The sequence below is a fragment of the Pinus tabuliformis genome, chromosome Q (assembly GCF_031772625.1).
Source record: "Pinus tabuliformis cultivar Carrire ecotype Pingquan chromosome Q, CPIR1, whole genome shotgun sequence".
Classification (NCBI taxonomy): domain Eukaryota; kingdom Viridiplantae; phylum Streptophyta; class Pinopsida; order Pinales; family Pinaceae; genus Pinus; species Pinus tabuliformis.
Window position 1 is genome coordinate 1,267,605,961 of NC_142296.1, and position 13,192 is coordinate 1,267,619,152.

The following is a 13,192-nucleotide window of genomic DNA, read 5'->3' on the forward strand; positions in this document are numbered from 1 at the left end:
TATTCAAGACATCCACTTGAGGTTAGGAAAAGTTTTCCAAAAAGATTCTCCACCACTCATATAAGAACAAATTGAAAAAGGAGAACAATATGAAAAATCTAATCTAAGGAATTAAATTCAGAAAAGCAAAACTATTATGACTCAGATGCCACCTTTCCTAGAAAGGTTAGTTGATTAGAAAGCTTCAATTTCTCTTCCTGAATTTGGTACCATAGATGAGTTAAAAAATTCTTATGTCAAAATTCATTTGTTACAAGCTATCAAAGATATTCCAATATATACAAAACAACAAAGGAATTATGCATTAAGAAAACTGACAAAAAGAAAATAGATCCACCTACAATCCAGGTCATTGGCAAACTAACTAGTCTCATGTCTGCAAAAACAACAATTGAAAAATATATTGATCTAGGGATACCTATGGTTGCTATTTCAATCAATAATTTTTCAGTTTCTAAAACATTAATTGACCTAGGAGTTGCTATAAATGTCATGACAATAAAAACTATGAAGTATTTAAAATTCCCAAATATCCGACCTACTATTACAATTATAGAACTAGCAGATAGATCTAAAGTAGTATTGGAAGGAATACTTGAAGACATCATTATTTCTTTGGATTCATGGGAATATCCAGTAGACTTTCTAATCTTGCAACCAAAAACTAATCTAGGAGGTCATCCTTTAATTCTTGGCAGACCATGGTTAGCCACAACAAATGCCTTCATTGGATGCAGATCAGGAAGCATGATCATAGCACATGGAGATGAAATGAAACATATCACACTCTATCCTCCTGCTCAATCACCTTCTTTACTATCATGGCCTAATGATCAACAGGAAGAAACTCTACATGTTTTAAGTATTAATCAAGCCTTTAATTTTAGAGAAGAAGAAGAAAATGAGGATTTAATAGACCTTTTTATCTTAGAACCTGATATTTCTGAGTAGCTACGAATAACACAATATGAAGCTGCAAATCATCTACTAAATCAATGTTTTCAGGAAAATTGTGCTATTCAATCATTACAAAATTCATTTGAAAACATTTTTCCCATCAACTCAATTACCAATTCTCAAAGCAAAATCATTGAAATCAATCATGGAAAGAATTTAAATATTGGTAATAATCTACAATAATCAAAAGAACAAAAGATAATTGCGTTATTATAGAAATATTCAAAAGCTTATGTCTGGGACTATACAGATATGCAAGGAATCCATCTAAAACCCTGTATCTATCACATTTACACAGATGAAACAATCAAACGAGTAAGACAACCACAAAGAAGAATGAATCCAATGATGAAGGAGATAGTGAAAAAAAGTTACAAAAATTATTACAGGTAGGATTTATCTACCATATCCTTAATAGTCAATGGGTTTCTCCTCTAGTTTTGGTACCAAAGAAAAATGGAAAATGGAGAATATGTGTAGACTATAGGGAACTGAACAAAGCAACATTAAAAGATCATTTCCCACTACCATTCCTTGATCAAGTCCTAGACTCATTATCAGGGAAAAGGTTATTTTCCTTTCTTGATGGATTTAGTGGATACAATCAGATTAAGATAACATTAGAAGATTAGGATAAATCTACATTTACTTGTCCATGGGGAACATATGCTTATAATGTTTTACCTTTTGGACTATGTAATGCACCTGCTGTCAATCGATAAAAGGTGTATTTTAAAACTCTTAATTATCCTCACATTAATTATCAATCTGGGCAAGTCTTCTTATTTCAAGAGTGTACACAGTATGTGGCTGCTATTTAACTCAGAGAGTAATGTTCCTAAATTGAAGTATAGATCTTTTAAATACAAGAGCAAACAGATGCATCTAGTAAATTCCAATTGCAATTAAAGAAAACTCAATCCTTTAATGAAATCAAATATTACATTCATCAAAGTAACAACAACATCAGTTGAGAGTACAATAGTGATAACTCATCCCTCTTTCACTGATTTAATCTAAATCAAACCCAGTCCTCAATAAATAATCTAAACAGCAAATGATATCAATCTGAGAGTTTCAACAACGATAGTTAATACTCTTTACAGTTGATTATATCAAGCGGAATATTTATCTAAGTAACTTGATCTGAAATGAAAGTAAACTAAATCAACGACAACACTGCAAATTATATAAAGCAAAAATATTCTATTAACATTGGAAAATAATAAACAACGAAGCGATAAAATCATAGAAAGCAAGAATACTATCAAACCATCACACTTGCGAGAATTGGAAATGTATGACACAAGAAAAGCAGTTGAATCCACCAGAGGCCGGGCCCTTAGCCGCCAGCGAACACTGCTAAGTTACTTCAGAAAATGCGAGGGAACAACAACTTTACTTATATATTAATCATCAAACTGAATGAGCATTACAATATATTCGTGTTCTTCTCGACAACGAGAGTCTGTAATTACAATTACAATTTCAATAATACAGAAATTCCTCTCCCCCTCCTTACAAAACATCTCCTTTTATAATAGGAAAGGGTGAAAAGATAAATGATAAACGCGATCCCTCAGGATCGAGCGATCCTGAGGGATTCGCAATAGTTTTCCAACTTCAGACATCGTTTCCTTTCTTGCGCTGATTCTTCTAATTTGCTTTTGGCTTTATCTGCAACCACCGTGTTCCTTCCTTAGCTTGCCGATTTTTGCTGTTCCTTCATAGGGAACAACATTCGTCCCTTTTGTTGTTTTCCTGCATAAAGGAAGGTAATAATTAGCTAAGTCGTAACTGCAGATAATTCCTTCATTTCTTACTATAATTCCTTAATAGATTAGCGCATTAAGATATAGAAAGGATAAGAATAAAGGAAAAGGATGATGAGTTTAATAGTAAATGCATACCTTTTCCATGACTCAACATACTCCTCTGCTTACCCTTTTTCATGTCCTCATGAAAAGCATGTAGTTCGTATGCAGAGCAGTCAAAGAATAAGCTGGAGAAGGAATGTCGTAAAGTGGTCTGAAACCATGATTCTTGGCCAAGAGCTCAAAGATGTGCCCTATCTGTCCTTCAGGCAGTTCATATATAGCCTGATATCCTTCAGCAGGATACCAAACAATAGGGCTGCAGAACCGACAACCTAGCCAATAAGGACCTTCTCTTAAGATGAGATTGCTATAAGTGACAAAGTGTTCTGCAGCCAATTTAAATTTTTTATAATTAAATGGCTCTCTATTCTGTACATTACTATTGGAGACTATCCACCTGAACTTAGCTGCAGCCAATGAGCTTTCTTGAATGGAAAGGAAGTATTCTACTCCCTTCTGGACAATCTCTTTTTGAATAGGCCCCAAAATTTTGATTACTCCTTCCCTTTTCATCAGACTTTTGTGATTGGCCAGCATTTGTAACGGGTGTTTTGGTTCACCTCTGACCCAAAGGTCCAGTCCATTCTCCTGCCTCTGGAACGTGTTATGAGCCTTGAACCATTTCAGTTGATTGACAGCGAATGAAATAAAAGCTTGGAATTGCACATCCCCCACAAAAGGATTGGGGTTCTTTTTGACTTCTTCCTCTAATACAAAATTATGTAGGTAAAATTCACACAACAATCTTTGAACTTTTACCCCATGTTGTTTGCAATAGTTTATGAAATCCTCAATTGTTTTTAATTCTATCGGTTTTCAGCCTTGACAACTTTGATTTTTAGCTGCAAGTATCTTTCTAATAAAAATAAGGCATTATTATTGGCAGGAGATCTGCATGTCAAGACATCAAAGTACAATGAGAAAATAGTGTCTGTTTGACTCCTGACCTTCTCTAATTTGAGCTTCATTTTCTCAATTATTTCTTCTGTCTTTTGGTATTTATTGAAGGTCTCACTTTCTGATGTATTCATGTCCCGAAGTTGCCTTTGTAATTCTTGGTATTTTTTCTGGGAGACAGTTTCTAGCTCAAGCCGTTCTATGGTAAGCTGAGCCTGTGCTAAATCTTCTTGAAGATTCACTATACTGGGGTCATTGCTCATCATGATATCTTTGGCTTGAGTATTTGTCTGCGTACTCCTGCTATGAGAATGGATGCCTATTGTCTGTGTTTCTTTGCTATGGGAGGCCCAAGCCTCCATCTGGGTAGCCGTGCTGTAGGAGGGTACCACCTCCGTCTGAATAGCTAAGTCATAAGAAGGTATAACCTCTGTTTGGGTAGCTTCTTCTGCAAGAGTTGCATGTTGTTCCTTAACAAATTGAGTGAGTGTGGGCTCAGTTTGAGTCCCTATAGCTTTTGTTTCATATAATTCAGTTTGAACGGCTGCGTTTATTGTTTCCGGGGTTTTGTCTGGAACCTTCCCCACTGATAATTTTCTTATCTTTCGCCTGAGCCTTTTTACTGTTTTCCGCAGCCTCTATTGTTCCTTCCTAAGCTTTTTAATTTTGTCTCTCTGCTTTTTAGGAGGAGCCATTGTTTTGTTAATCGTCTCTGCTCCTAATGAGCTCAGTTGCTCATCTTGGCTTTGTTCTACAAGAACTGTGTCCCCAGATTGGTAGTCATCTTCCTGGTTTGTTTCTATTTCTCCTGTTTGGCCTACATTCTCTGTATTTAGGCCTACCTGGCTGGGTTCTCCTGGAGGCATATCACCAAGTTGGTTCACCTCTTCTTGAGTGGCCTCTGCCCTTGTTTCTGCTTCGCAGCTTATGTTTTCTGATATAATTCTATTGTGGCTAGAGTTCTCTACAGATTGGGTTGCTCCAATGTTAAAATTGAGCGGGCTTTCGGGTTGTATGAAATCATCCATATTGGCCAAAATTTGGGCCAATTCGATATCGTGCAGTAAGTCACCTAGGGGACTTGATGTTGAGAGGAGTTCTGATTCATTTCTTTCTTCTCCAGAATTCCTTGATTCTTCTTCATGGTCCAACTCAGGGTTATCTTGGCCTTCTATCTGCAATCGATGTTCACTTCCCGGGCTAGACAATTCTATGGGCTGGCTGATACTGCCCTAGGGGTTTTCAGCCGCTCCTAAGTTTGTCCTCAGTCTAGTGGAATGTCTGCGCTTTTGGGGAATGTTTGCTGTAAGGGTATTCCTCTTCCTTTTCAGAACAGGGTTAGGCACAGGCAGAGCTAGGCCCCCTTCAATGGAAAATACTAATTCCTCCCAACTTGATTGCTGCTGGGTGAGGTTGTAACTCACTATCAGCCTAATCAAGCAGTGGTGGCTTACAATGATTTTTATATGTTGAGACTTTCTCATGCTTTGAGCGGTGTCATGCAATAAGAAACTCAAATATGCAGGCAAATTCACAGAACATTTTTGTTTCAGAACTGCTAAGAGTTTAAGTTGACGCGACCTTACCACGTCTTTTCTCCCGTCACATGTGATGTAGTTCTAGATGACTCTGGCTAGTTCTCCCCACGGTTCTCCAAGGGATGATGATCAAACTCCTTTGCCTTTGATGATCAAGTCCCGTCCTTCATCCTTAAAGACTGCAATATAATCCTGCAACTTCAATATTTTTTTAGCCCATATGGGTCCTTCTGTTGGCAATCTGGACACTTCAGCTATCACCGCATCTGACACTGTGATTTTCCTCCCTCTTATCATAGATTGTCTGTTCTATAAATTTTGTAGGAATTCAATAGCAATTGCTTCGTTGGGTTGCTGAAATTGTGTGAAATATGTTATCCACCCAGCTCGGGCTAGAATTTCTTTGGCTGCATCTGAAACGGCCAGTATTAGAGGCTACTTGTGCACTGTTCTTCCTCCCATATTGCCTGGATTCTACAAACAGTTAGTGTAGCAGAGATATCATAGCAATAGACAGAGTCGAGTGACGGAACAACAAGTTGTTATAATGGTTATTTCAGGTGATACTTTACAAGCATAAATACCGTTATCTAGGACTTGCTATTGTACCACATACTTCATAATCATGGAATGTCGTATTGCCCTACACAATTGAATAAAACACTGACACACATACATAAATACATTGGAGGTTTCTCCTCACCCCCCTTTGAAATGATAGGTTGCATTCAACCAAACGAGTGAAGGAATGACATGCTGATGGCGAAGTACAGGGGTGATAAAAGTGGCAAGGTACGCACAATAATGATAGGATCGCAAAAGATATCGAAGTGCTAAAATCAATGCATATAACAAAAATTATCAATAAGTGTGGAAATGTTGTGAGGTGATTCGAAAAGGAAAAAAGACATCTGATGCAGGAAAGATACTTTGCTGTCATCATTCCACTTAAACTACTATGATTGATTTTTAAAAGATATCACATGCATAAAGGTTCAAAAATAGATTAGGAACATAATTTCTCTGTAGTAAAGGTAAAAAATAAGAAAAGGGAGTTATAATAACTATTGATGTTGAAAATACGACTCCAATACCATCAACAGAGCTTCTGTTGCCCGCAGGCATTTATAGCCTCAACAGAGTTGCTTTTTTACCCTTTGGAACCATGACCCTGTATGTATAATTAGGGAAGTGCATTATGATGTCAGAGTAGAGACCAATGTGTTGGCTTGGTAACTGGATGAACACATTGCCATTCACTGGGAAGGAGCGAAAAGTGGGCAGGCCGACTCGTAATGAGACCTCCTATTCCAAGGACTTTTTCTTGATGCATCCATTGGATCATATCCATGGTGTGGTGGCCATAGTGGGAATGCCACTTCGCTACTTCCTTATGATCATGGTAGGCTGAATCGTGATGAGACCCCCTATCCTCCATCTGTAAAAATCATAGAATTGTTAGTAAACATATGTATTTTTGTTTTGGACAACACTTCCTATTTATATATAGAGGGTGGCTCAACAGTTCTTAGGAGTAGGGATGGTGGAATAAGTCTGAACATATCAATAGAAAAAAGTATGCCCTTAACCTTATTTGATGATAATGAATAGAGGGAATTATAGGGGTTAGGGGAGAACCAACATGGTACAAATAATCAATCAACTCGATTTATAGTGAAGATAAGGACAATGAAGTGATATAGATGGTTGTGTCCTTCCTTTTTCGATCAATACAAAGTAATCTCATTAAAGATGATAATACTCGATTTTCTTGTTCCAGTAAACTTCAAAATTTGTATCCTTACATATATATTTGTATACTTTCCCTATAGAGAGTCATAAAGAGTGAGAAAAGGAGAGAAATGATATTCACAAAGTGCTTATTTCCTAAAGGAAACAACAAAAGAAAACCTCAAACCAAGAGTGTTGTTCCTTATAGGGAACAATAAGAAAAAAACATACAGAAAGGTGTTGTTCTTTAGAGGGAACATCAGCTATTCCCTGTAAGGAACATTAAATGAAAAATACACACATGTGGTGTTGTTACCTATAGGGAACAACAAAAGGATATATACAAAAAAGTGTTGTTCCTTATAGGGAACATCAGTTGTTCCTTAGAGGGAACTACAAAAAGAAAAATTGCACACCGAAACTGTTATTCTTTGGAGGGAACAATAGTTGTTCCCTGTAGGGAACAACAAAGGAAATACATGCCAAAAAATCGCTGTTCCTTAGAGGGAACAATAGTTATTCCTTAGAGGAACATGAAAAAGAAAGAAAAAATTGGACGCGAAATTGCTGTTCCTTAGAGGGAACAGCAAGAAAACGAATACACACAAAATTGTTATTCCTTAGAGTGAACAATAGCTGTTCCTTAGAGGGAACGATAGTTGTTCCTTAGATGGAACAACAGGAAAACAAATACACATGGAATTACTATTCCTTAGAGGGAACAACACGAAAAATAAAAATAAAAAAATGGAAAGTTGTTTGCAAAATTGCTGTTCCTTAGTGGGAACAACGAATGTTCCTTAGAGGGAATGACAGCTATTCCTTAGATGAAACAGTAGTTGTTCCTTAGAGGGAAGAACATAAAAAGCAAAATTTGCACATGAAATTGATGTTACTTTGGAGGGAACAACAATTGTTCCTTAAAGGGAATAGCAAGAAAATCTGCACACAAAATTGTTGTTCCTTAGAGGGAACAACGACTGTTCCTTAAAGGGAACAACAAGAAGAAAATCCACACGAACATTGCTATTCTTTAGAGGGGACAACAACTGTTCCTTAGAGGGAACAACAACTGTTCCTTAAAGGGAACAACAAAAGAAAAATAGAAAAAAGAACTTCTATACAATTTATACAAGAAAATTCAATTAAATAGAAAGGAAAATTTATGTACAAATTTCAAAAACAACTAAATTCTTCACTAGACCGATGCTGTGGACGGGTTTCCCTCCTCAGCAAGAATTTGTATGGTGGAATCTTCCCATAATTATTGGCAAAATGACTCCCTGGTAAGCGGTTTGTGATAGAGTCATACTCGATGTCCATTTGCCTTAAAAGAGTAGCCAGACCCATCAATGGTGGCTAATGTGAGGGTGTCATTATCATGAACCTCTTGTATCTCATAAGGCCTTAACCATCTAGTTTGGAGTTTTCCTGGGAAATCCTGGAACCTAGGATCATACAGGAGTGCCCAATCTCCTTCGTGGAAGATCTTATTCTTGATAAGGGTATCACGCGATTTCGCTCTTTATTGTTGGATCAGTGCAGTGTGCTGAAGAGCTGATAGCCAGATTTCATCCAATTCATTGATTTGATGTAGCCTATTAATCTGTGCTTCATTTAAGTCCAAGCCTACCTCCTGACCTATCCTCAATGTCTGGATTTCAAATTCGATTGGGAAGATAGGTTATTTGCCAAACACTAGTTGGTATGCCCACAGGGCTTCTGGCAATCGGGTAGCCCAGTCACGTCTATGTGATACAACTTTCTTTGTGAGTATTGCCTCGATTACTTTATTGGTGCTTTTTACCTGGCCATTTGCCTACGGGTGGTATGGAGTTGTGATTCTGTGCATGATATGATGATTCTTTAATGTTGCAGCAATCTTATGGCCTATAAATTGTGGCCCTCCATCCGTGATTATTTCTCTAGGCAAGCCATATCGCATGAATAGTTGGAAAAGAAAGTGGATTACCGAGTCCTCTGTTGCCCTTGGTAATGCTTCTGCCTCCACCCATTTAGTGACATATTCTGTTGCGACTAGTATGTATGTCTTTTGATTAGATGATGGGTTTATTGGACCAATGAAATCTAATTCCCATCATTCAAAAGGTTCAATGACTAATTGCAGATGCAGGGGAATCTCATCAGACTACCCAGGGCGTCCCATTCTTTGGCAACTGTCGCATGCCTGGACAAACTTCTTGGTATCTTTAAAAATCGTGGGCCAATAATAGCCCGTCTGTAAGACTTTGTGACCATCCCAGTGGTCTGCAAAATGACCACCGTAAGGCCCATCGTGGCAAGCTTTCATGATGTCGAAGACTTCGTTTTCCCTGACACATCTTCGAATGTTGCAAGCTCTATCAAGGGGGAGAGAGATCAAGCAAGGGATTAATCGAAAGTTCCAGGTTGGTTCCAATGTCTTTCTTTTATCTGTTATATATAGAAGAAATTGTGAATTGCTTTAAATTGTTGTTTCTAGGGTAGCTGCCAAACCTAGAGGGCTAGTTGTTCGAAAAGACACTAGTTTTCACAGACACGTCCCGGAACTTTCCAAAATTGAAAAATGGCATTTTGAGATGTGAACCAGATCATGCATAGCTTGAGGATGGTTGTTGTTGCTAATTTAAAAATTGCTCTTAGGATGGCAACCATCTTCTTTCATAGGCTTCATCACGCTTTTCTGCTTTAGCAAGCTACCTTGACGAGTTATCTTCATGCAAGATACAAGATGATGACGAGTGGGAAGATTCATGTGCGTTGAGACTGTTTTCATCATGGACAACCTCACTACCTTATGTTGATTGAGGATATAACTCATCAAATGAATAAACAAGAGAACACAGAGTATCCCCGACGCATGTCGATGCGCTCTGGATGGTAGGACACACGGGCAAGTGGGGTGAAGAGGAAGTTTCGATATGGATGTTCGATTTGACCAGTGCACATTCTTTATTTGAGTTAGAGCGTACATGAGAGAATAGCAGATCACATGATGTGTTGTGGCATTCATCACCAAATATGGAAGCATGGGAGTGATGAAAGCCCAAGACTAGAGGTTGATCGAAAGAATTAATTATGCATGATGTTTCACCAAGATTAGCGGATTGATCGAGGATATAACTCATCAAATGAATAAACAAGAGAATGCGGAGTATCCCTGACGCATGTCGATGCGCTCTGGATGGTAGGACACACGGGCAAGTGGGGTGAAGCGGAAGTTTCGATATGGATGTTTGATTTGACCAGTGCACATTCTATATTTGAGTTAGAGCGTACATGAGAGAATAACAGATCACATGATGTGTTGTGGCATTCATCGCCAAATATGGAAGCATAGGAGTGATGAAAGCCCAAGACTAGAGGTTGATCAAAAGAATTAATTGTGCATGATGTTTCACCAAGATTAGCGGATTGAGAATCGATCAAGAATGGAAGCTCATTGTCTTGATGTGAACCATTTTGAAACATAGAAGAGGAATTGATTGTGTCTTCACCTTCCTGCTCCTCCACCTGTGTAATGAGACTGCCTTGCACATGACCACAATTTGAGCCAGCAACTTGAGAATCAAGAGAATGCGCACAACTAGCTTGTGAAGTAGATTGATCAAGCGAGTCATGGTACAAGGAGTCATGGCTTGTAGATGGTGGAGGATGGTAGAGATGTAGATTAGACTCGAGACTTAGGTTATGAATGGTGATGTCCTCTTACGGAATGATTCTTTGCCATGGGATTTCTGAACCATTCTAGAATTTCCTCCATTGGAGTGGGAGACGGCTGAGAAGATGAGTTGGGAACATGCCACGTAGATTTCTCAGCTTTGTGAATGCTACGAAGGGGTACCCACTATGCAGATTTCTTAGCTTTGCGACCACTATGAGGGGGCACCCGCTTTGAGACCGGAAAGGGAGGAGGACAAGGAACAAACAGGGTGTTGGGCTCCTCCTCTGAAAACTGAGGGGCCTCATGATCTACAAGAGTCGAGGGAGAAGGGAAATCAGGAGGTTCACCATGTCGGGAAACATGAACCAAGTGTTTTAAATCTTGGCTCATGAATTCAAGGTCCACAAACTGTTCATGAATTTCGTGACAGAGGTGAAGGCAGTGGGTAGCAAAGCCCTCAACTGATACTCCAAGCTTCATTCATAAACGAGAGGTTCTTTCATATACATCTTGGTGGTTACACTTATTGAAGGCTTGATGGAGCTCCTTGAGGAGAGTAAGAAGGGAATGGATGGAAGCAGGTGGCAAGGTATGACACCACCGATTAGCACAACCTTCAAGGGTGAGGAAGAAAAGTACGCAAACAAGCTCTTCACTATCAATTTCATGAGATTCATAGAAATGAAGAAAATCAGAAATGTGCTTGGTTATGGACGTTATGTCCTCACCGTCAAACTTTAACAAGGAAAAGTGATCGAGAAGCTCATTAGGGATTGATATTTGATTAAGGGAGAAATGAGAGAAACACCCTAGGAGAATGAACTGTGTATGATCCATTTGATAAGAGATTCAAAACGGATGTTACGGGCTCAACTTGTCATCTAACCCTCCTTCTAGCGCCAAAAATGTTGACGGTGTTGGATCCGACAACATTCAGGGGATCTCCTTGGTATGAAGTCCCAACTAGACCTCACAATGTTTGGTGTAGGATTCCCATCTGGTATGATGGCCCAGTTGCCATTATCTTAAAGAAATGCCTTAGCTCTTGCTTGTCATCACATGAGAGTGGTGTGCTTAGTCTTCAAACATCGAGGTTTGTGTGCCTAGTGAGTGATTAGTGTCGCTTGTGTCAAATTTATTTCACTGTAGAGGGAGAGGGTGAAAGTGAGTCTCAAGTCGAAAGGGAATAGTCCCAACTCTGTTAGAGACACACAACACAACAAGATCTACACAGCTTCCAGTGGAGTAGTCCACATGGATGTGGAAGTCACAAACACAAAGGTGAATAGATAGCATGTACAATACACAGTGGAGTGCGGTAGTCATTATAATTAGTTTATAAGAATGAACCTGTCGAGTGTCCTGAAAAATAGTCCACATGGGCGAGATAGTGTTAACAACTGAGGCGAGATAGCGTTAACTACTGATACAACACATTTCCAACAACATATGCACTAAAACAACTGAAATAATTCAACCGTCTTAATACAGGTTAAAGAAAAATACCTTACAAGCGCCTAAAGAATATTCTTACAAACCAATACTTTTGATGGATCCTCCTACATAAAAAATGAGAAATGCATGAAAAATGTGATTGAAATCACGTTTTTTCATGTATTTATTGTTTATCATGTAGTAGGGTCAACCGAAAGTATGTAACATGGGTACTTCTTGGATGAGGAATTCAATTTTGCATCCAATGAATACTCCTGCTCGAAATTTGAGTAAAAACTTAGGGAGATAAACTGAAAATACGCTTTGAAAAAATAGTTTTATTATTTCATTATTTTTAATCTTTTTACTTTTTTACTCCAAAAATGGTGAATCATCCCCCATGGTTGACATTATCATCTTGAATCCTATTGTTTCTTATAAAATTTATTTTGGTTGTACATTTTTCTTAGGAGGCCCATTTTAGACCTCAAAATTCCCCTAATGATGTAATCATTAAAGTGGTTGATATTAATATTTTAATATTAGTTTAGGGTCATTAATTTGTTTTTCATTTTCAAAAATTGAAAGAATTTGGAAATGAATAAGTGGACCATAAAGAAACAACCTTGGAATACTAAGAGAAACAATTTTCATTTTAGAATCCTACATGGAATTTTAACAGTCAAGAAGTTATGTTTATAAAAAGATGTGCTTTTTGGAAGGAAAAGTTAGTTGGTTAGCTTATGAGTTTAAAGATGTGTTGTATGACCTTGTTCATGCATTTCTTGGTAAAGAGAAAGAAGAAGAGTGAATGTGAAGTAGATTTGAGGAAGAGAAGGATGAGACGAAGAGATGAAGGTATGAGTTAAAAACCAAGACATCATTTTAAAACTTATGTATTAGGGGATTGTTGTCTCCTTTCAAGTAGTAGATTAAAAAAGAATAGGTTGGAGCCTGTTGAAGAGGGAGTAGGATATTCCTAGCAAATTGTAGCTTAAAAAATGGCAAAAAGGTTGTGTGATGGTGTTGGAACCACCAACATTCAGGGGATCTCCCTAGTATGAAGTCCCAACTAGACCTCATGCTGTTTGGTG